Source organism: Lynx rufus, unplaced genomic scaffold (genome assembly GCF_022079265.1).
Source record: "Lynx rufus isolate CCGP_SWC_20201006 ecotype Redwood Valley unplaced genomic scaffold, mLynRuf1.p SCAF_7, whole genome shotgun sequence".
NCBI lineage: Eukaryota > Metazoa > Chordata > Mammalia > Carnivora > Felidae > Lynx > Lynx rufus.
Window position 1 is genome coordinate 57573888 of NW_025814889.1, and position 22894 is coordinate 57596781.

The following is a 22894-nucleotide window of genomic DNA, read 5'->3' on the forward strand; positions in this document are numbered from 1 at the left end:
GGTAAAAAATTGTTAAATCCTATGCTTTGGCTGAGATTTAATAATGAACATGTACCTATCAGTGAGGATTAGATGCCTATTGTTTAATCTATGTGTGGTTCCTATCACACTAACTTATTTTTGCCTCTTACATTTTTTTTAAGAAATGGACTCAAATGCAGTAATTAAAATACATTACAGTAGTGCAAGTGAAATTTGGAAAACTGCCAACATTTCAAGAACTTATAATTTTCTTTTTCAGAGGAAAAAGTAGTTTTGACATCTTTGTGCAAAACAGTCAGTAACAGTTACTTACAATTTCAGGAAAATCACTGTTTTAATCATGACCTTTCAGCTGTCCTTGATTGAAAAAAAATTGGCCACCTACAGAAATAATTCTGTTGGGCCCTCATCTCTCTACTGATTGATGGCCTCATGTGGTTCTACATGTTCACAATTATAAATAAAACTATATAAAAGTGGCAGAGCTGGCTTCCATCTAAGTGGAATAAAACAGTTCTAATCGACAATAAAGGAGATTTTCTTTAAGTGACATCTTTCTGTATACCTGTATCAAAATCAAATGGTACATTTATCTCTGATTAAATGTGTATTCTTTTGGTCACCATTCACTACAACCATTAATTTAGCATCCATTGTGTAAAAGACACCATATTATACTCTGTCGGGGGTGATGGAATGTGGATAAAACAGTTTCTGCAATAGAGAACCTATTATCTGATGAAATACTCAACCAACTAACATATAATGAATATGGACACTATGCATACACATGTGAAGATATCTTGCTTGCCTATACATATGCACAAAAACTGAGTTTGGTTAAATATAATTGTATAAAATACATATTTATACTTCAGCAAAGATATATCAATATATATAAACTTATAGATATATGTGTATATTATGTTACACCAGAAAACTTTTAAGCTAAAATATTAAAAGTCCCTAAGTGTTAGAACAGGAGCTTTTCAATAGAATGAAAACAAGACTCATCCCCCTAGTTAAAGGTTTCCCACCTACGGTACAAGCAACAAAAATAGAGCTGGCATTCAGGACTCCATTAGAAGTTTATTGAAGCTCTGTGAGGTTGGAAAGCTTTTAGGAGTTCAGCATAAATCATTCAATACACTAAAAAAAAGACTTAAAAAGATTTTCCCTTTGTATTCAATTTCTGTGAGTGATCTCCAATTTACAACCTTATGCTCAGCCCAGAAATTGAATTAATCAATACAATTATCTCTTTAGAAATCTCTTTTGTCAAGTACGGTAGTTCATAGAAGAGAAAGGAAGATTGAGATTCCTTAGATTAGTAGGCTTGATGGCAAGATGCAGCTATACTGAAGGGCTGTTACGAGGAATGGTATAGGCTCCAATACTGTTTTGTTTGGGAAATTACAAAAATTAAGTGATCCTTACCTCTAAAACAAAAGCCTATTATCTACCAGTTGCAGTCTAAAATAAATTTTTATGGAAAACAACACTAGACAAGTATTTATATGATCAGATTGTGAATACCGATAAAAAAGTTATCGCACGAAATTCTACACTAAAATAATCACCTTTTTAAAAACAAGTAAATTCACATTTCCAGAAGTCACTAAATTCTTCGTAATCAAAATATTCAGTTCACTTCCTGTTGCTGAAGCATTCTTAGTAATGGTTTAGGGCCATGATTTCAACATAGAAACTAAGAAGGAACTGAGACAATTAATTATTAAGCCAATTTAGGCCCATTTAATACTTTCACATGAAATATTCAAATAATTAGGGCAAAAGTTTTTTTTTATATTAATTAAATTATCATACATATTTCCTTTGTGCATGTAATAATCTTTGGCAAATTTAACATTAAAAAGGGGAAAAGAAAAATGCAATATACCTGCCTAATTAGAATTAAAAACAGCTACTAAGAAACTAATTCATAAACCTAAATGATACAAACTACTCTCCTTTTGGCGATTGCTCCAATTTCCTCTTAAAGAGTTAAAGCCAAATTTGACAATAATATATAGAATTGAGCTAAAAAATAAACAATCTATAAATCCTTGCTTAAAAAGAATTCAACTGACCAACATCTTCCATCATTTAGAAAATATACTGATGTTAGGGATTTATCAAGAATAGAGCTAAAACTCCCAAGAAATATCCTGGAGTAAGTATAGTCTAACTAATTGTTTACATATTTTCCACATAGAAAGCTGTGGATAAGTATTTATTTGGTTTGGCCCGGGTTTGTACTTTTTTAAAGAATAATTTTTTAATGTTTATTTATATTTGAGAGAGAGAGAGAGAGAGAGCATGCAAGCAGGGGAGGGGAAGACAGAGAGGAAGACCCTGAATCTGAAGCAGACTCCAGGCTCTGAGCTGTCAACACAGAGCCTGAAACGGGGCTCAAACTCATGAGCTGTGAGATCATGACCCAAGCCAAAGTTGGAGGCTTAACGGACTGAGCCACCCAGGTGCCCCTGTACTATCTGTTTGGAAGTACATGGTTCTTAAATATAAAGCTGTTGAAAATTCATTTGTTATCAAAACAATATTATATATTAAGCATATTACAATGACATGGTAAGACAACAACTGTACTATAGACATATGTAAGAACAGAATAACATTGAGGTACCACCGAGTTAGTCAGAATTCCTATGAATTATCATTCTATTGTAATATATTTTACTGACGTGAACTCCACAGACAAATCCCACATATATGACAGCATTTTCTAAATGGAAAAACTGAGGTAGCATAGAAGACAAAGGTAAGTTCAATCAGGTGAAGGTCAATCAGGTGAAGAAACCACACACTGTATTTCACTCAATCTTCAGTCAATATTCTCTCACTGTTTAAAAGCAAACCCTTTGTTTTTATTCAAACACTGGGATACAAAGAAATAAATAAGTTCATGGAATTTTAGTCTTTTGAATTTGAAGCATACTGCCTCCGGTGGATATTATCCTGATTAGCAATTTTTGTTTCACCAGGCATAAAGAGGAAAATACACAACTCACAATGCTCTATCCTAAAGGAAAGAATTTCTATCTCAATAACTAGCCATTTATCAATTAGCATTTTGGAAGATGGAGATGGGGTTTAGTCAGTTCACTATCTTTAAACTTAGGTGATGTTGTCTTAGTTCCTCATTTCCAAATTAATTTACTATTCCCTTCTAGGCCAGTCTGTGCTAAGTAGTTGCTTACGATCCTACAGAAAATACTCCATTTAAGAGTCATAGATTCTTATCACAGTCATAGTGTGTATATCTATATTTTAATAAACATAATTCGGAAGGAGACTATAGACAAAGGAAAGTTTGGGGTATATTTTAAACAATAAAACAAACTCCTATCTTGTTCAAACCAATGTCATTCAGGTTTCTGTTACTTGAAGCTGTATAAAATGCTTAAGTGATGGGGTTTCAGAATTTGGTCCTGGTCTGCCCACTTCTCATACACTTTTGGATTGCCTGTTTTCTATTTACATCAACTTGCTCATCTGTAAAATGAGGATAATGGAGATACCTTTCCCTAAGCACTACTCTGATAATTAAATGACATAATCCATCTAACACACATAAACCAAGTCTAAATGTTTAATGATTATTTATTATTATTAGTCTTATTGGGCTGCTCATACTGTAAGACAGCATCTCATCCATGGTTGAAAACCAGGCAAAAGTTACCAACAGGATATGGCAGTCAGGGAACACAGATCTTCTACTAAATCCATCACCCAAAAGGGGAATGGAAAAATGTTTGGGATTAGAGAGATAGAGAGGGGGAGAAAGAGAGAGAGGAAGTGGGGGGAAAAAGAGAGAGAATCATGCTGTCCCTTTCCACTTGGATAATAATTTCCTATTTTTCAACCAGCTCTTCAGGATGTGATATACACTTCAAAGACTTCCTTTATATAAGATTTAAACATATTGTCTACTTATCAGAATCTCTCTATTTGTGGATGTGTTTGTATGTATTGATATGAAGAACAACAAAAAGCTAATAAATTCCATCTGAGCTCACTGTGAGTGCCCCAGGAGGGCAGTCTGTGTCTTTTCTATTTATCACTGAGGCCCTTGTGTGATGATATATGAAATAATAACCTGATGTGTTACCTCTCCCCATTCATTTGGGTCATAAGGAACCAGAGGGGAAAAAAATCTTCTGCTTTTACATATGTAAAATTACTGTTTATGCATAATGGGAAAATTGTGAGTGCTTTGGGCACTTTTAATTTAGGGAGAAGGAAGAGTCAAGGCAGGAAGAAGCCTCAAATGATAATATAAGGGCCCTGCCCTCCTACTGACAAAGGGCAAGATCAGAATGAAGAGGCTGGGATGAGATTGGAAACAGTGGAAATCCCTTTATGTTTAGGCTCCAAGCAAAACAAGGACTAAGCTAGCTTCCTGAGTGGCACTCTATGAGGCAATAGCCTTGCAGATATCCCATGACAAAATGAAGTAGGGAGAAATGGGTACAGGTATGTCTTCATGGAGGGTCAGATTTCCAGAGGCTGTGATGTCCCCATTTGACCCTCCATGGTGTGGGGGTTAGCTCAGGAAGGGTACTGATGGTCTGAAGGGGTCTCACTGAGGATTGTGATAAAGGGATGCAGATGAGAGCCACAGTATGGCCAGTGTGACTGAGGTTTGCGAGATGCCAGCAGGGATGGATGCCCACGACTGGAGCTAATGACAGGACAATTGTACAACTCATTTGTTCCAGTAGAGAACAGGTGAGGGCTGGAAAGCAGACATCACTTCTCACCTTTCCTCTTACCCTTGAGCAGTTAAACGTATCAATATCCATCTCCCAGAACCAAAATGTCGGAGTAATTATTTCATGACCCACAATTAAAGCACACTGCAATTTCCCATCACAACAGCCAATTCCCTCTGAGTCATACATTGAATCCATTAAACTGAGAATCCCTATGTCTGAAAGACTGCCTTCTAATGAAAAAGGTGAGAGTTACTGTCCTCTACATCCAATCATATCTCTGGTAAACCAGGGGGAGAAGTTCAAATGCATGGCTTGGAATAGAGCCCATGCCAGCAGATTGTGCTGGGTAGAAATAACACTAGTCTGTCTAGGTAAGATCAGTGCCAATGGTTCCAACTAAAATTAGAAAAAAGGAGACAGTACCTTGGCTCATGCTTATGTTGGAGACAAGACTCTAACTCCTGCTAAAGCCAAATGATGGCAATTCAATTCCTGCCTGCCAGTTGCAAATCCCTATGCTACCGCTGCAGTACTATCAAAAGACATTTACAATCCAGTGCACCTAACAAGAGAGGTGATTTCTTAGATTAGTCATTTAATGGGTGAGCAACTCAAGTGCTAGCAACTTGAAGGTATGCATGCATTTATTCTAAGAGGTTATTTTCCACAACTATAGGCAAATTGTTGAAGAGAAAAATTAATAGAACCTTATTAATCTGAGGTTGATAAAGGGTATTATTAATTTATTAATTTTAGTGATTTAAAAAAAAAATCAAGGATAGAATGACCCATTTCCCCCACAAAACATCATCAAAAAATTCACAACACTTTTCATGAATTTCAACAAATATAATTTTGCTCTAATCTCATACGTGTCATGAGGCACCATGCCATAGTGGAATGAAAACTGAGCCAGAAATCAGGAAATCTGGGTTCTTTTTCTGGCTCTGTCACTTATTAACTGTGTAAAATGATGCAAAATTTAACCTCTTGGAGCCTCAGTTCCTTGTCTACAAAATCAGTGACTTGGATAAACATTATCTAGTTCTTAGAGTCTGTATTCTCTAAATCATTACTGAGTAAATGAAATTTTAAATTTTATATGGTTTTTATAATATATCTAAATATTAAGTCTTTAATAAATCCCAGATTTGTAAGGCAAATATATGTAATAGACAAGGGATTCTGATTCTAATGGTAAAGAATTAAATATTTTTTTTTAAAAATTTCATCTGCTCTGTGATGGCAACACACATAATCATAGATAAGGACAATGGGATAATATTTGTGTATCTTAGCAGATACCATAAACTTTTGGTAAATGTCAAAGTCATACAAAGACCGACATCATTTCAGGTATTCCTCAAAGAAAAGAGTGTACTGCTGCAGGAAAGAAGGAACTTCTCCAATGCCCAAGAGTAATTCAGGAAATGAAAACTTGGGGGAGGCTCTCAAGTGCTGAATGACATGACACACTCAATATTCACCCCAAGGTCTCTGTCAGGTTTAAACTGCTTTTTATTCTACATAGGTAAGGTAATTGCACTAGTGCCCCTGTCTTCCCAAGATTTTCAAGAAATCTACAGAATTTTACTCAAATCACCCTAATGCTCAAAATACTAATTAATGTCTTACCAGAGCAGAACTTGGCTCCTCCACTGAGTGGTATCCAGCCTGGGAAACAGACCTCCAGTCTTCCTGATTGGTGCTAGACTATGAAAGAACCATCTTCATCAAAGACAATGCTTAACTCGTAATGTGATCAACCAGAACTGGAGTTCTGGTTTCATTTCCGGCACTAACTCTTGGGATTCTGGGCAAGTCCTAAAACCTCTCTGTTAGATGCCATTGGTAAAGATGCTTCTTGAGTAGCTGCACTATATAAGAGTTATATATTCCTAAGCCCTCAAAATACTTCCATGCCATATACTGCATTATTGTGGAAGGAAAATCTATATTCTATCTTCCTTTAAGTCACAGACCCTTTGGGAAGACCTGATAGAATCCAATGATTTGTATCCTTTCCTTAGAAAAAAAACTGCACCAGAATAATCTTACATACAACAATTCGTGTGAATTCATGTAAAAAGGGGTTCTTTGATGCTAGAAGGAGGTTCATAAACTTAGGTGTACATCCTGGTCTTGAGCACAAATCCTTCCTGTATTTACTAGCTATGTGATTATGGAAACAGTGAATCTGACTTTCTTTATCTACAAAAACGTAGATATTGAAATTGATTTTTTTGCCTACATCTTATAACTATGTTGAACATGAAATTTTTGAATAGAAAGGTATGTGAAAACAAATTGGTGGTACAATGAACTCTGTGAAAATGGATGTTGTTCTTGTTCCCTTAGTCTTCTAATGCTGTCACAGAGCGCTGATAAGTACTACCCCCACCCTGTTGGCACCATCAAGCTTGGGGAGATGTGAATCACCAGACCCTGTGTCTAACTTAAGAATCTAGACTCTCAAAGTCTGACTGATTGGCTGTACTGTGTACTGTGTCTTCCAGTACTTTCTTTCTAGCTTTTGTCTGATTATGGATCTCTTCACACATATCCGCTGAACTGAATATACTAGCTCTGGCTTCTGGCCCTGGAAATATTGTCATAATCCAGAGTTTTATACCTACCAGAATACACTTGGTCCTTCACTGACATTAAATCTTGATCTTCACTTGAGCGCTTAAAATTATTGTCATTGGGCTCCATACTTGACATTTTTGCTCTCCTCCATTGGTGTGAATAATTAGAAACCATATTGCTAAGATCATTATCTCTGTTTTATTGGAAAATAGACTAGCAAATGCAAAGATATAGTAAGTACCCTCAAGGCTTACACAGTGTGTGACAGAGCCAGTTAACAGAATAAGACCCAATTCACAATGCTACATACTCATCACTCTATTACATTTTATTCCTTTCTTCTTAGAGCCTAGTGATTACCCTCTTGTACAGCAAAATCTTTATGATAATAAAGAAGAATGGATAATACATACATACATCTTATTTAAGACATTTTTTATTTTTCAATTTATCATTTCATTGTGAAATAATCTCATACTTCTGAAACACTGAAAAAATAGAATTCCCAGCTTTCTCACATACTATCATCTTACAAAACTACAGTACAATTATCAAACCCAAGAAATTAGCATTAATACAACACAACTAGCTGATCTACAGACCTTACTGAGATTGCAACAATTGTACCACTGATATCCTTTCTTGGACCATGAGCCAATGTTTAGCTGTCATATCTTCTCAGTCTCATTTCATCTGGGACAATTCCTCAGTCTCTCTTTGATTTCCATGACCCTGACACTTCTTAAGACTACTTCTGCTATTTTATAGTATGTCCCTTAATTTGAGTTGTCTGATATTTCCTTATGATAAAATTCATATAATGGATTTTTGGCAAGAACATGACAGAGATTATTTTTTTGTGCCTTTCTCAGTGAATCATAGGAGTGGCACATGATGCCAATACATCCCATTACTAGTGATGGTGGTGACTTTGATTGCTTGCTTAGGTTCTTCCATTGAAAAGTTACTACTTTCCTTTTGTAATTAGTAAGCATTTTAATATACTATGTAAGTAGCCTATTTATCATATTTTCATGACTAATTTACTATCCAGTGGTGATTCTTGCCTGAAAAAAAATTATTACTCTAGTGTACCACATGCGATTTTCTATTTCCATCATTCATTCTATAGTTATTAACTGGTATTCTACACCCATAAAAGAGTTTTTTTTCCTCCCACATTTATTTATTCAATACCTTTTATAATATCATGAACTATATTGAATATAAGTCAACACTATTATTATTTTCTCACCCAAATGTCCCATATGTGGCCATTGGGAGCCACTTCACATTGGCCTATGTGTCCTTTCAATGTGTTTCCATCATTTTTTAGTCTTTCCTTACTTTCTGGTACCACAAGATGTTCCAGTTTCTCATCATATACTTTTCCTATTCTGGTGCTAGAAACATCCATTTCTATAAGGATTCTTGGTTTCTTTTATTGGAGAATGGTATTTAGAAACCAAAATCCAGGTACTAAGTGTGCTCATCACTAGTGAGGTATTATTGCTCCTAAGCGTCTCAATCAATAAGATAGGGGATATAAATGCAAATACACACACACACACACACACACACACACCTATTTCTTTGTTTTTATATCTGTATATCTGCGATACATACTTAATATTTAAACACACATGACTTCCTAGTGATAACTCCGATTCCAATTCAACATCATAGGGTTTGTTCTACCCCTCTTTATTTCTTTACAGTGAGAAAAATAGCCATCATTAATGACAATCCTATGACACATTTAAAGCAGTTTCAGAATGTTAAGTTTTACCCCTACAAAAAACAGAATCACTAATCTATATTTTCTAATTGGAGTACAATATTCCTTCTTAAAAAAAATCTTAGAGTATAAAGTCAAAACACTGTTTATCAAAGTTACTTAGATTAGCTCTTTTTTCCCCACCCCATTCATTTGTAATTCTTAGAAATATAATTTAGTTTACTAGATATTTTTGTTGTTGTTTTTCACGTGGGGATCCCAGAACACCCTGGTTAATTTTAATTATTTATTTATTTTTGAGTATGTGAAACAACACAGTTCTAAAAATCAGAACTATACAAAAATAAATAGACAGATAGCATTCATATAAATGTCATTCCCCCATCACCCCTTCTACCCTACTTCCATTCTCTCAATCCACATTTACTAAGCCCAACACCTGTAAGTCACCAATTCCATACGTTTCTGGAGTTTCTTTCTTATTTGTTGACCCCAGTTAGCAGATCTATGTATATTTCTTTATTTCCTTTTCATTATGGGTAACATACTTTTGCACTTTTTTCACTTGGCAGTATAGGCTGAAAAATTACTCTATATTTATTCATTATCTCTACAATTGCATGGTACCTCATTATATGGAGATGCTATAGTGTAGTAGTATATTCAACTACTCCCGTATGCATGAGCATTTAGATAGTTTTTAATCTACAATTATAAACAATGCCACAATCAATAACCTTGAGCTTGTGATTCTCGTATTGTTAAAGGTGTGTCTTCAGGATAAATTCCTGGAAATAGGATTGTTGGATCAAATGGTATATATACACACACACACACACACACATATATATATATGTAAGTATATATAAGTATATACATATATATGTGTATATACATATATATATATATATATATATGTAAATTTGTTAGGTATTGCCCAATTCCTGTTCAAAGGATTTGTACCAACTTTTATTTCTATTAGCACGGTATGAGAATAAAGGCTGTGTTTTTATCTCTGCCTCCAAATCATCTTAGGACAGATGCTGAGCAGCATTTGAGTGCTTGATTCAGGTTTACTTCTTCTGACTATAGATATTATCTAACCATGGTGCTAAAACTCAAAGAAAAGGTTTACATAACTGTAAAGGAAGAAGAACAGAAAGAACAAGGAGCTGGAAAATCACTCTTTAAAAAAAATAGTTGCCTTTGATCACAACAGCTCAGGATGGAAATATATAGCTTAGCATCTTCACTTCGAAAGTTCAAAACACCAAGATTTTATAGTAATTTTCCCATGGCCGAGATTAAGTTCTGCATCCTTTATGTCCCCGAGCACCATACCAATATTACAATTGGCACACAGTACTGCAGTTATCTGCTTAAATGTTTGTCTTATGTTAGACTTTTTAGTTTTGAAATAGAAATGATATATTGATCAACACATTTATCTCAACTCCTGGCACAATCTTCAACATATAACATTCCTGATGAAATTTTCTTAAAAGACCATTAAAATAAAAAGAAACATTTCTTGAGTCCTTCCTCTGTGCCATATAACATCCGACATGTTTTACGTGTATCATCGCATTTCATCCTGGTAACAATCATACAAAGTTGGTTTTACTATTAACCCCATTTTACAGATGAGAAAACAAAGACTTAGAGAGGACACATAACTTGTCTAAGGGGATGTATTATGAGGGAAAAAACCCTTAGGATTTGAGTAGGATTTGAACTGAGGTTGGTCTCATTCTAAAGCACGTGCTGCTTACCTTTACCCCTGATTGCGGTTGGAAATAGAAGCCTTCCTGATGCCCCTTATATCACACTTACATAGGCAAGTTTTATTCTGCCTACTCTAAGGCCAGGACCAATTCTGTGTTACAGATTTCAGGCCAGCATGTCACTATCAAGATGGAAAGGAAAAGTGGTGGTTTCAATGGTTTCCAAATAGACTCTGAAAAAGCTTTCGGAGATTTTTACCTTTTGGCAAACAAAGCTTTGGCTCCTCTGATACATGCACACATTTATTATACCCTTGTGACTGTGGTTTATGTACAAGCATCTTATTTAAAAGAGTTTTTAAAAGACTGAAATGTGATTTCCTTTCTGACAGCAAAGGAAAAATAAAAAGATGTTCTTTGCCCTCCTGTTCTAATCTGTATTTGGAAGTCAAGTCTGCAGTTCCCAGAACTCTATCACCAGCTTGTTACATTTCCATAAATCTGTCTAAGAATACAACACTGTTCACCCAAAAAAAAATGTAACATAAACTGTAAAACACATGCACATGATACCTGAATCCAATTCGCCCTCATTTTGTATATAAGTGAAAATAAAGCAATGCTTTAACTCTTAGAAATGACAATATCACATTATTTAGATAAGTGCCACCAAATCATTATTGAAATTCTGATAGCATTTGCCTTACTGGTAAAAGAAAATTACCTGTAATGCATAGTTTAAATAATTACTTTTAAACAAAAGCTTCTTTTCTGCATTGCTTATTTATCTTTTGAGACCAACTCAGCGGGGCTATGTATTTTATTAAAATTGCCTTCAGACTGCTAATGGCAGGGCGTCTGTTAGCACAGGAAAAGTGATGGCAGTTTGACTCCTATTCCTAATATTGGGAGTTAGTCCAGACACTTAAGAGCCAGAACTCTGCTGTGCATTTGACTATGTTATCAACACTTTACTTGCTAATGATACTAGTGACAGCATTTCAATATGATGGGTCAGACTTAAATAGGAAAGCTTATAATTGTGCTTACAGAACCAATGAAACTCCCTGGCTATCCCCCCTCCCCCCGCCTCCCCAAAATCCCTTTTATCAGCAGATCAGCTGGTGTTAAGCTTCAAGACTGGGAATTATTTGGTAAGCTTCTGCTCAATGTTTTTTTTTCCTTCTCCACTTCCCACCTTGAATGGGGAGCCTCCATCAGCACCTGATATCTACCCGTTCAGAAAATGACAACTGAAAGCCTTCCTGTGGTGCAACCGTGTGCCAACTACCCAGCAGAAGGTCACACTGATGACTCCCCTGTGGCTTTTATTTTCCCCAGGGAAATCCACAGCCAGGGCTGACTGCTGCCAAATATGCTGAGTGCCACAAACCAGCAGTGCTAAGAACCCCCTATCCTTCTTGATGGGAAGCAGTAAGCAACTGTGCCGAACACCTGTGTCAGCTCCTGTTCCTGGGGACACCCCAGGCAAGCACTCATTCAGCATTCAGGGATAGGGCTCCCCTCCTCTTACTGGCACTTCTGTCCAAAAACTTCTCAGTAGTCATATGATAATAGTTATGTTTGTCAGATCTCTATAACATCAGCGTGTTTAACTACCGTTAAGGAGGGTGACTTAAATAATTCGTGAGTTAAATATTTTACTCTCAGTGTCTACAGGGAATCAGTACAATGAATGTGTTTCCTGTTATTGTAAAAGTAAAAACAACATTCTCCATCACTTCCTTTTATAGTTACTCCAACCAACTTGAGGAAGAGGAGACAGTTTGAGCTGTGGAAGGCATGCTTCCATAGATAGACAATATCTAAATCAGTCTTTTTCCTGTAAGTGACGGAGAATAATATGCTCAGTTCAACCAGTGAAGATTCTAGTCAAGTATGGGATGGAGAAAAAGGCAATAAAATTAAAACAGTACCTGCCACAGTTAAGACTCAGTAAGAATATATGAATGAATGAATTAATTAATTAATCAATCAGTGAATGACTCAATGAACAAATTAAAACTGAATGAATCACACTTAAATAATTTCAATACTTAAAAAAGATTCCATAATTCAGAAATGATTATATTTTAATGAGACAATAAAGCCTGCATTTAGTGCTTACTATTTGCAGATCACTCAGGCAGGGCTCCTGCAGACATTGAAAATAAATAAATGAATAAATAGGGGCGCCTGGGTGGTTCAGTAAGTTGAGCACCCGACTTCAGGTCAGGTTACGATCTCATGGTTTATGAGTTTGAGCCCTGCGTCAGGGTCTGTGCTGACAGCTCAGATCCTGGAGCCTGCTTTAGATGCTGTCTCTCGGGGCGCCTGGGTGGCGCAGTCGGTTAAGCATCCGACTTCAGCCAGGTCACGATCTCGCGGTCCGTGAGTTCGAGCCCCGCGTCGGGCTCTGGGCTGATGGCTCAGAGCCTGGAGCCTGTTTCCGATTCTGTGTCTCCCTCTCTCTCTGCCCCTCCCCCGTTCATGCTCTGTCTCTCTCTGTCGCAAAAATAAATAAACGTTGAAAAAAAAAAAATTAGATGCTGTCTCTCTCCCTCTCTCTCTCTCTCTCTGTCCCTCCCACTGTCTCTGTCTCTCTTTCTCTCAAAAATAAATAAGCATTTAAAAAAATTTTAAGTAAAAATAAATAAATAAACAAACAAACCAAAGCCAACTTCAGAACCACACAGCTGCTCAAGCAGCAGAACTACAATTCAAATTTCAGAATTTCTTTTATTTTGACTCTTCCATTTGATTTTCTTCGAAATTCCACATGGCATTAAGACTCTTAGTCTTTCAGGGTATTCCTCAGCCGGGATTGCCCTTCTTCTGCTAAAGAGGACACTTTTGCTGTGAAGTTTAAATTCACGTAGCTTCATTTTCAACTCTCCTGCCACATTCCAGAAGAGGCATGGATACTTCCTGAATATATCAGCACTGGCAACTCAAATGTAAAGATTCTCAAATCAGTTGGTGTCTCTTCACTAATAAAAATTTAAATAAGTAAAAACGGGTAGCCTTTTCTGATTTCCCACATCCATGACTTGCAAAGCTTTCATTTCAGTTACTCAAGGTTTAAATTCATCCCTTATTTTTCTCGTAAGTCAAAGTCTATTGATTCCATCTTTGAATTTCTGCTTATAACTGTCCCTAAGTGTTTTTATCTCGGTCCTGACTTTCTGGATCTCGTCTGATTATTGCATTGGTCTCCTCTCTTCCCCTTGTAACCTCTCCTCTTTTAGTCAACCTCATACTACTATTAGTTAATTAATCCAAGCACAGACCTAATCATCATCCACATTTTCTAAACAAACAAAACTTTTCAATAACTTCCTAGGTCCTGTTGAATTAAAAGTCAAATCACCAAAGAGTCAAAGTCCTCTTCAGAGAGTTTGAATTATAAAGTCTCTTTATGTTGTAAAGAGCTCAACATATCTTCATAGTCACTATTGCCTTTTGTACACCCTGTGCCACATCCAAACTCACCCAAGTCCAAAGAGAGACTTCAGAGACCAGGACCTTAAATATGTACTAGGCAACCCCCCACCACCACCCCCCTACCTCTGTGTCTAATATCTCTGCTAAGAAAATCACATGCATCCTTTAAGACAAGTACTGGCTTGCCTATGAAGCTTTCTCTTTTCTATGAACCCTCAAATAATGTTACACTGTAGCTCTTGTTAGTCTATAATACATTTTATCTTGCATTATAATATTTGGTTTTGGATCTTCAAACTAAGTTTATTTAACACATGCTATAAGCAAAGTACTTTGAAAGGTGTATTTGGGTTACAGTGGAGAACAAAACAGATTAATTCCCATCAAAAAGCAGGGAAGAGTCTTTCAAGGAAAAAAAAAAGTGTGATGGGAGAGAAGGGAAATCTCCTGCACTCGCTGTGGCAGAAAAGAACCTGAGCCACCGTAGGCTCAAGGATAACTGTCAAGTGTGCATGTGAAGTTGAGGTAGGCATGCCCTCTCCCCTGAAACAGAATTCAGAGAATAATTTCTTTCTCATTTAATCATAAAAGTGATTTTTATTCTTATGATTAAAAAGGAAAGCATTTTGAATAAATAAAAATTTTCAAATATATACATTTATTTGTTGCATGAATATTCTGATAGCCAATAACGGAATCTAAGCTTAGATATAAGCTTATAGTTTTAAATTCATTTATTAATGTATTCATTTAAAAATTTAAAAAATTTATGGTAAATTATTTGGAAACTGCTGCCACAAGACTGATAATAGAAGGCAACTGTTAAATTTATTTTTTAATGCTCACTTTGATTCTTTCACATGATAGCAATGAGAATTTAAGAAACAACTCTTCCAAGTATCAATAATATCTACTCAAAGTGATTTTTATGAAAATAAATATGGAGATTTTTCTTTATTATTTTTATGAAATAATCTCCCTTATTTTCTCATTTGTATTAAAAATGGTCACTTCTAGTGTAGGTGACTCTTAATTCAACCAACTTTTATTCACCACCTAGTATGTACACACTGGCTTAACAAATGTAAAGGAACTCTAGAGGTAACAGTAATAGTATGCTTCTCCCTTTGGGAAAAGCAGTGTTGATCATTTCTAGGCAAACATGTTAAAGATCCCAAGTCAGCTGTAAGTTTCAGAGCTGGTTCCAGAACTCATGCTCTCTAATTCCTACTAATTACTCCATGTTTCCTCCTTATAAATAGTCTAATAGATCATGTGATAATTATAATAAAGCCATGACATAATTTCAAGCATCTTCCCTTACAAATAGAAGATAAAATTCATGACTTGTTGTGGACTCGTACAAGGCTATGTAGTTTTGGTTGAAATTATAAATGACAAACAAATGGGAAAATCAGTATGCAAAGGAACAATCAGACGCACATCATTTTTAAATATTACATATCATTGTCATTAATGTCCCTATTATAAAACAATAAGTTATTATACACTGCCAAAAAACATGATTCAAATTCAAAAGAATTATGCAAATTAAGGACACGGAAAAGAAAAATGAGAGCTGCACTATTTAACATTAGCTCCTGGAACACAATCATCCGTCAATATCCTGATCAGATAATGTTGCCCTGATCATTGTTAATTTAAGTCTATTTTCATTCATAATTTATATTCCGTGTCAAGAGAAATCTTTTAAATGCTTTACATACCCCGTAAGTCTGAGTGATCCGTAAAACACGTGAGCCATATGATGCCCTCTTACTGGCTAAAATCACTCTAATGATTCCCATCTCGCTCAGAAGGATAGGCAAGGTCCTGCCACGGTCTACCAGGACTATACAATAGACTCCACAGGAGTCTCCATAGGAGACTATACAATAGACTCCTTCCCATTTTCATGTCTTACTTGTCCACTACTTAATCTTTTCCTGTCACGTTGCCTTTCTCGACAATCTTTCAACATAGCAAGTTTAAGGAGTATCTCTTCACCCGTGTATATCAAAATAGTTCCCTCTCTCCATTTACATTTGTGCTTCAGTTTCTCCTTAGCAGAAAGACTTTCCTCACACACATATCTTTTAATTTTTTTTAATGTTTATTTATTTTTGAGACAGAGAGAGACAGAGCATGAATGGGGGAGGGTCAGAGAGAGAAGGAGACACAGAATCTGAAGCAGGCTCCAGGCTCTGAGCTGTCAGCACAGAGCCCGACGTGGGGCTCGAACTCACGGACCGTGAGATCATAACCTGAGCCAAAGTCGGACGCTTAACCAACTAAGCCACCCAGGCTCCCCTCCTCACACACATATCTGAAATAGTCTCCCATCATTCTGTTTACTCTGCTTTATTTACTTCTTAGTATGCACCCCCATTAACAATACAGTTGACTCTTGAACAACATGCGTTTGAACTGCATGGGTCCACTTATATGTGGATTTTTTATAGCACAGGACTGTAAATGTATTTTCTCTTCCTTATGATTTTCTTAATAACATTTTCTTTTCCCTACCTTACTTTATTGTACAGTATAAAATACATATAACTTACAAAATATGTGTTAATCAATTGCTTATGGTATTGGTGAGGCTTCTGGTCCATAGTAGACCAATAGTAGTTAACTTTTTGGAGAATCAAAAATTAAACACAGATTTTCAACTGCATGGGAGATGAGCACTCCAAACCCCCACATTGTTCAAGGATCAACTGTACATTAAAATCTTCACGTAATGTTATCCTCCACTAGAATAAAAGCTTCAGGAGCATGAGAACTTCTGTTGCATGAATTAAAGAATGAATGAATAATCACCCTTCCATTTCATCCAGCCAAATAGGAAACGTCTCCAGAGAAACAACAGTTAAAAAGGAAAACAAAAACTTAAAGTTCTTGATATTTTTCAAATATCAGTATAATCCAAAGTCAAGTATTAGTATCAATTATGTTTTATATAAACTATACATTGGTGGAGATGGCAAATGATGATACTTGTCACGTGTGTGCACAAAGTTGTGCACAGAATTGTAAGTATTCCATAACCTGCAAGTCAGCATAATGCAGTAGGCCTGCATCATATCAAGAAACACTGATTTACTTCTGTTATGATTTCATATGACACTGGGTAGCAATTTAAGTTTGTAAAATAGGTAAACTGGAGTGGATTCTATCTCCCAAGACTATGGGATCTATAAGATACTTGTTTCTCCTTCTTGATTTTGCTTCCAAACATGAAAAACTCAACAACTATATTCAATTTAAGGTCAATACTTATATATTAGCTGGATGCCAAGAAAACCTACCACTTTTGGCTCAATTTATTTCTTTTCAAGTTTTAGTTGAACACTGTTTGCCAACTGAAAATTTGGTCTACCAACAGTACACTCGTTATGAAAGTATTGCCCAAAAGGAAACCTCAAAGCTGCAAGAATCAGTGCAGGCATACTTATAAATCCAGTCAGTTAGACATATCATTCTAAATACATCTCTTTGTAGAACTCTTACCTACTTAAGCTAAGAACAGAAGCTTGAGCATATTTATTGTATCCAGTTATACGTGAAATTATCTCTCCTTTAAGCTGGAGGGTAGTGTTCTCTCAATACATAACAATAATAATCTGTCCGGTCCCTAATGCTAATGCTAAGAAATAACAAAATCCCTGAATCGTCCTGGCAGAAGAATTCTGAGCTTAGTTCCTTCCTGAAACGTGTTTTTACTAGAAGAATTGTGATCAGACTGAAGGACAGAAGCATTTGTCCCTCTGTGTGATGAAAACTGAAAATCTCAGGGAAAGTTGTTCCGTAACAGACCTGGATTTGAAGGAGCTAAGTTAAACTCTGGGAGAGCTGTGGAAGTGATACGTATGACAGAGGTAAAGGCTCTCCAAGCTTCCATAAATAATTAAGCAATTGTACAGAGAGATGTAATCACTATTTAAGACAACTGGGAGACTCCTCTGAAGCAGGAGATGACCACAAAGCCATTAGTTACTCATGGGGACATTCAGGGCAATGGAGACCCCAAACGGCAGCATGGCTCCAGCTTACTGAGGAATATGATTAACACTAAACGTTCTACAATGCTGACAATGTTCATAGTAGACCCTTTGACTATTGGGATCTTTCTATTTACAGAGAAATTGTATTTTAATTAACCTTCATTTTACACATGGTAGTCAACTTTCAGTAGTTCAAATTAGTGCAAGCAAACAGATTGACTTTAAAGTGTCAAGAGCTTTCAGAGGTGGGCCCAAGCCCAGAGAATATAGCAGAAAAGAAAGGAAACTTGACTTCAATGATGCCAGTGTTATTACAATAACTTAATGTTACTACAATTGCTTAATAACATTTTATGTTTAAAGTTCTGATTTTGGAAAAGTTATCAGGAAATCTTCATTTAAAAACAGTTTATATGTGGGGCGCCTGGGTGGCGCAGTCGGTTACGCATCCGACTTCAGCCAGGTCACGATCTCGTGGTCCGTGAGTTCGAGCCCCGCGTCGGGCTCTGGGCTGATGGCTCAGAGCCTGGAGCCTGTTTCTGATTCTGTGTCTCCCTCTCTCTCTGCCCCTCCCCCGTTCATGCTCTGTCTCTCTCTGTCCCAAAAATAAATAAAAAAACGTTGAAAAAAAAAATTTAAAAAAAAAAAAACAGTTTATATGAGAATAAGAGAAACCAGGGTATCTATATAACTTATTAGGTAAGAGACTTCCTTCTATTCCTGAATATTTATTTGAATTATTATTTTTAATCTTTAAATCCTAAAAAAAGAATACCCAAATGCCAGACTTTTTACATAAAGGAGTTAGTCATGATTTGCAAAACTGAGAATATACCAAGGAAGCATATTCAAGAAAGAAACAAGTGGCAAGAGACTTGAGAACTCTAGAATTGATGGCAAAAGAATGAACAGCAAATGATAATGCAAGCATCCTGACCTGCTGAGCCTCCCAGGCCAATTTCTCCTACTCCTGATGTCCTTCTTGATGTTATCTATTTCTTGCGATGCTAAAAAAAAAAAAAAAAAAAAAAAAGGAAAGTAGTGAGAAATCAAAGTAATTCCAAAATACTCAGGTGAACAAATCAAACATCATAAAGAGAGTTAAACAAACTTTCTACTACAAAACTTTGAAAGAAATATTAAATAATTTCATCATAGTAATTTTTTCTAGATCAGATTCATAGCCACACAAAATGTCAGACTTACAAGACATTGCAGTTAGTGGCCGATAAATGAATAATGAATGAACAGCTAAAAAACAAATTTTATAAGTGACAGTCAAGATATAATGACAATTGAAATGTAAAAATGTGAACCAGTTATTTTAGAGCTATATTAATTAAATAGCTTTTAAAATTCTTCATATTATAGGGGCACCTGGGTGGCTCAGTCGGTTAAGTGTCTGACTTTTGATTCTGGCTCTGGTCATGAATGCCCTGTTGTGAGATTGAGCCCCATGTCAGGCTCTGTGCTCAGCACGGAGCCTGCTTAAGATTCTCTCTCTCCCTCTTCTCTGCCCCTCTCCCACTCATGTGCATGCACACATCATCTCTCTCTCAAAAAATTTTTTTAATCTTTATATTATTAATTCAGTCATATAAACATATATATGAATATGTAATTCTGGGACTTGTTTTATAGGAAAAAAATTTTAACCTTCTTTATATTCATTGATGGTTAACTTAAAATATATTTATAATGTAACATTATTTGTAGCTGAAATACTTTATGGAAAACATCCTAATGTGCTCTAAAATTTGTTAAATGTAAATTATTACTTATCGAAGCACAGTGCTATATTATACTAGGACACTAAGTTGTATAAGAATAAAAGTTTACAAACTTACTAGATAATTTCTAGATTAAAAACAACAAGAATAAAAACAGCAAAAAAAAAAAAAACAGAAACTTTTATACCCAGTCACTCTTTCAGAGTCATACTCCAGTGTCATAATGACCAAGGTTTAATCACTGGTCCTATGACAGAAGAGCTGAATGTCTTTGGAAATTTATCTTACCCGTTGGAGGCTTATTTTCTTAACAAGAAACTATAAGAAACTATAAAACAGTTTCATTTCATTTTGTCATGAATCCAAAAATCCAAAACATATAACTATTTTATCACGATTTTATTATTTATTGATGTATGTAAAATAATCTGGTAAGGGTGAGTTCACCACTTATTCTACCTTTTCAAACTTTGGCCCCCAGAATGTTTAGTCATCATTTTGAAATGTTTAAACATTAATGATTTGTTTGATATTACTATATGATTACTAAATTGTACAAACATAAATTATATAAAGTTTCTGCCCTAAGATGGTGGAGTTACCTGTATCATCAACCAGATCATGTGGTCAGTATTCTGTGTGTGTGTGTGTGTGTGTGTGTGTGTGTGTGTGTGTGTGTGTGAGAGAGAGAGAGAGAGAGAGAGAGAGAGAACACATGAGTGAGTGGGGGAGGGTTGGAGAGGGGCAGAAGGAGAGGGAGACAGAGAATCCCAAGCAGGATCCATGCCCAGCATGGAGTCTGACGCAGAGCTTGATCTTATGACTGTGAGATCATGACCTGAGCCAAAATCAAGTGTCAGACACTTAACTGACTGAGCCTTCCAGGTGCCCCATGTGGTCAGTATTTTAAAAAGACTTAAAAGTGATACTTTTAGGATGACAGAATTACACTTCTAGAATATTAGTCTAAAATACTGTAACCAGAGATTTGGAGGTGATCTAGGGCCAGATTACTCGTATAACTTTTGATTATTAGTTTATACAAAACTTTTTATTTTTAAAAGCCTCCATTATGGGTGATTTCAGGCATACCTAAATTCTTTTAAAGTATATAGAAGAGTGAAAAGGAATTATTCACCAAGACCCAATGGGATTTACCCTCGGAATATAAAATTGGTTTAACATCTAAATAGCAAACAATGTAACACACCATACTAATAAAATAAAAACTCATACAATTATTCAATAGGTCCGAAAGATATTTGACAGAATCCAACACCTTTTCATGATAAAAACACTCAACAAACTAGCAATAGAAGAGAACTTCCTTTAACCTAATAAAAGAGCATCTACAGAAACCCACAACTATCATACTTAATGATAAAAGGCTGACTGCTTTCTCCCCAGATCAGGTATAAAACAAGGATGTCCACTCATACCACTCGTATTCAACATTGTACTGGAGGTTACAGCCAGGTTTGTTAATAAAGAACAAGAAATAAAACACATCCATTGGGGCCCCTGAGTGGCTCAGTCAGTTGAGTGTCTGACTTCGGCTCAGGTCATGATCTCACGGTTCGTGAGTTCGAGCCCTGCATCGGGCTCTGAGCTGACATCTCAGAGCCTGGAGCCTGCTTCAAATTCTGTGTCTCCCTCTCTCTCTGCTCCTCCCCTGCTCACACTCTGTCTCTCTCTCAAAAATGAATAAAGATTAAAAAAAATTTTAAAGAAATAAAACACATCCAGATAGAAAAGGAAGAAGGAAAACCAGCTTTTTGTAGATAACATTATTTTTATTTAGAAAATCCCAAGGAATTCACTAAAAAACCTATTCGAAAAAATGAAAAAGTTCAGTAAGGTTGCAGGATATTTGATCAATCAATTAAATTTCTGTATACTAGCAATGAAGATTCTGAAAATAAAATTAAGAAAACAGTTCTATTTACAACAGCATGGAAAAAATAAAAACACTTAAGTATAAATTTAGTAACAGAAGTAGAAGACTTGTACATTAAAAACCAAACACCACTAAAAAAGACATCCCACATTCATGGATCAGAAAACTTAATATCCTTAAAATGAAGACACTCTCCAAATTAATCTATAGATTCAACATAGCCCTATCAAAATTTCAGCTAGCTTTTTTTGATAGAAACTGATAAGCTGATCCTAAAATTCATATGGAACTCAAGGGATCTAGTATAGCTAAAACAATGCCGAGAAAAAAAGTTGGAGAATATAAAGTTCTCAACTTCACAACTTAAGGCAAAGCTATAGTAATCAAGACAGTGTGGTACTGGCATGAGAATACAAATACATATCAATGGATGGCATGGAATTGAGAGTACAGAAATAAACCCAGACATTTATGGTCATTTGGTTTTTGACACACTTGCCAAGACCCTGGAGGAAAGAAATTTGGTCTGTTGTGAATAAAACTGTTCTCTGAATTTCTGTTCCCTGATTCCTGGCACAGAGCTTCAAAAACCTTTGGAATTCACCAAGTGATAGGCATGCCTTTGTTATGCTATACTTGCCTCATAACAGAGCCCCTAGATAGCTTCAGGATGGGAGAGGTTGTGGAAAAAGCAATCATGTGATTTGAGGACTGGAACTTTCAGGACCCCAGTACCCCAGACTCTGAGGAAAGGGGCTTGACATGGAGTTTAATCACATGGTCAATGATTTAATCAATCATGCCTATGTAATGAAACCTTAATGGAAGTTCTAAACAATGAGACTCAGAGAGCTTCCTGGTGAGCACTGATGTTTGGGAAGGTGGCACACCCTGACTCCCCAAAAACAGAACCTCCTAGGCTCAAGACCCTTCCAGACACATCCTGTGTATCTCTTCAACTAAGTTATTCATTTGAATCCTTTATAATAAAACAATCATAATATGTATAGCACTTCCCTGAGTTCTATGAGTCATGCTAGTGAATTA

The 22894-nt window shown here is 35.9% G+C and overlaps 1 long non-coding RNA gene across 1 annotated transcript in view; it reads right to left on the bottom strand.

The window, feature by feature from the left end:
* The window catches only part of LOC124502549 (uncharacterized), a 181358-nt gene that overhangs the window by 100919 nt on the left and 57545 nt on the right, over window positions 1-22894 (bottom strand). The window contains exon 2 of the long non-coding RNA XR_006959934.1: window positions 19158-19227. This is a non-coding gene — a long non-coding RNA (uncharacterized LOC124502549). The remainder of the gene's footprint in view (window positions 1-19157; window positions 19228-22894) is intronic.